Source organism: Sinocyclocheilus rhinocerous, unplaced genomic scaffold (genome assembly GCF_001515625.1).
Source record: "Sinocyclocheilus rhinocerous isolate Xijiao unplaced genomic scaffold, SAMN03320098_v1.1 scaffold174, whole genome shotgun sequence".
In the NCBI taxonomy this organism is placed as follows: Eukaryota; Metazoa; Chordata; class Actinopteri; order Cypriniformes; family Cyprinidae; genus Sinocyclocheilus; species Sinocyclocheilus rhinocerous.
Window position 1 is genome coordinate 59,052 of NW_015646289.1, and position 2,486 is coordinate 61,537.

Sequence of the window (2,486 nt, forward strand, 5' to 3'; positions counted from 1 at the left end):
GAGAGAGAGAGAGAAAGAGAGGTCTGGGAAAGCCCGGGTCCCTCACCTAAGCTGTCAGACGTTACCCAGCCTTCTCACAGCAAAGAACTCAATCAAGATGAAGCACACCAGCTGACAGCATTCAAATGGGTTATTGCATCAGAGTCTCTCCGCGGCCTTGTGGAGGAGTTTGAGAGAGAAATACAGGAATGTCTGGAGGAAACGGCAAGCTCTCATTTTCATTGTCTGTTTCTTCCTCTCAGTCCGGTGCTTTCTCATGGTTCCTCGAGCTTCTGTGAGAATGCGGCAGGAGTATCTCTCTCGCTTTCCATCATTCACCCCCACCTGTCTTTTTTTGTCACTGTAATAATGCTGTTTTTCGACAGCAGTGCCATTAAACGCCATTTTCTCCCAGACACACACAGAGCTGCGGTGTTTTAGCTGTTGTGCTGTGAAAGCCTGTCCTACAAAAATGTAGGGGAGCGTATATACAGTATGTTGCTGTAAGTTTTTAGACTCAAAAACATTAACAGTGTCACATGATCCTTAAGAAATCATTCTAATATGCTGATTTGCTGCTAAAGAAACATTTATTATTATTATCAGTGTTGAAAACTGTTTGCTTTGAATAGAAATCTCTCTTTTGTGACATTATAAATGTCTTTAATGTCACTTCTGATTCATTTAATGTGCCCTTGCTGAATAAAAGTATTCATTTCTAATAATTTTCTTAAAAAAAAATCCCAAACTTTTGAACAGTAGTGTATGTGCTGCTTAGATAACGCTGCTATTGGGAAAAATGCTATAGAGATGAAGCACTACTGTTATTCTTAGTGCTTTAGGGAAATTATCCAAGGTATAACTTTCTCTCTTTGAACTACGTTAACATTAGCATTCAAAGTAGGACGTTTAAGGCTCCTGTATATAGTATTCACCAGAGAAGACATTTTAACCCTTGCATAGTCAAAGAATCCACTGCCATTTGCCACAGCTGTGGCTTCTGCCCATGTGACCATATAAAACAGGAAACGGCACACACATACTCACCATGCCTACTCGACCGTGAAAGTCCAGACATTTCCCCCGTCTCAAGAGAAATGCTATTAAAGACATTTACATAATCACTTCCTGTTTGATTCAGGAATCCAGAGTGAGAGCGTGTTCAACCCCCAGTCGAATCCTAGAGCTCACGCTTTATCATCTACAATTAAATTCTCAGCAGCCTTTGAGTGGTGACTGTAATTTGCAAAGGCAGAGAAGATGTAGAAGTGATCGTATCACAGGGCCACTCAATAGTGAACTGCACAGGGGCCAAAGAGCAGGATCCCTTTAGCCTCAAATGCCACATTCGTAATGTTTTATTTAATTAATTTTATATTAATGAAGCAAATGAGCTATGTGGTATGGGGTATGACATATAAAAATTTTTTATATCAAGTCAAGTTAATTTTATATTAAAGTCAAGTTAAATTTATATGACAATGCACATTACTTCAAAGCACTTTTACAGAAAATCATGATGTTAATGTTTATAATATCTTAATATCTACTGCACAGGGGCCAAAGAGCAGGATCCCTTTAGCCTCAAATGCCACGTTCGTAATGTTTTATTTAATGAATTTTATATTAATGAAGCAAATGAGCTGTGTGGTATGGGGTATGACATATAAAAAAATTTAATATCAAGTCAAGTTAATTTTATATTAAAGTCAAGTTAAATTTATATGACAATGCACATTGCTTCAAAGCACTTTTACAGAAAATCATGATGTTAATGTTTATAATATCTTAATATCTTCATACCTTAAAGTCTTAAAGTCTGCAAAAAAAATAATAATAATAAATATTGAGAAAATCGCATTTAAAGTTGTCCTAATGAAGTTCTTAGAAATGCATATTACTAATCAAAAATTAAGTTTTGATATATTTACGGTAGGAATTTTACAAAATGTCCCATACAATGTATTCTTGGCTATTGCTACAAATAGACCCGTGGTACTTATGACTGGTTTTGTGGTCCAGGGTCACATGTAGTTACATTTTGTGATAAAAATAAAAATGATGCAATTGAGATTTACTATATAGGATATATCACAGTAACAGTACATATCATGGCATACACGGTATATACATTTTTTAAGGTGTCCTTGTTACAGTGTATTTATACATTTAAGTACTGAGTAATATTAATTAACTACATGTACTTACTATATGGTTAGGGTTTGGCTTAGGGTTACTTACATGTAATTATGCATAATTTATTGTTATTATAATAGTAAGTACATTTAACGTGTAACAAGGACACCTTAAAATAGTGTTACCAATTCTTTCTTTTTTTTATATATATATATCTATATATTTTATTCACTTAAATATTTTGGAAATGTATTGATGTACACTAAAATAAAACCTGGAAAACCCACTGAAGTGAATACAATAGAGCAGAATGCAGAGCACTGTGTGTGTGTGTGTGTGTGTGTGTTTGTGTGTGTGTGTGTGTGTGTTTG

General features: G+C 35.1%; 1 protein-coding gene across 2 annotated transcripts in view; it reads left to right on the top strand.

Annotated features, from left to right (window-relative positions):
• LOC107707205 (probable E3 ubiquitin-protein ligase MID2) overlaps positions 1-2,486 on the top strand; it is a 60,303-nt gene that overhangs the window by 48,333 nt on the left and 9,484 nt on the right. The window lies entirely within an intron of this gene.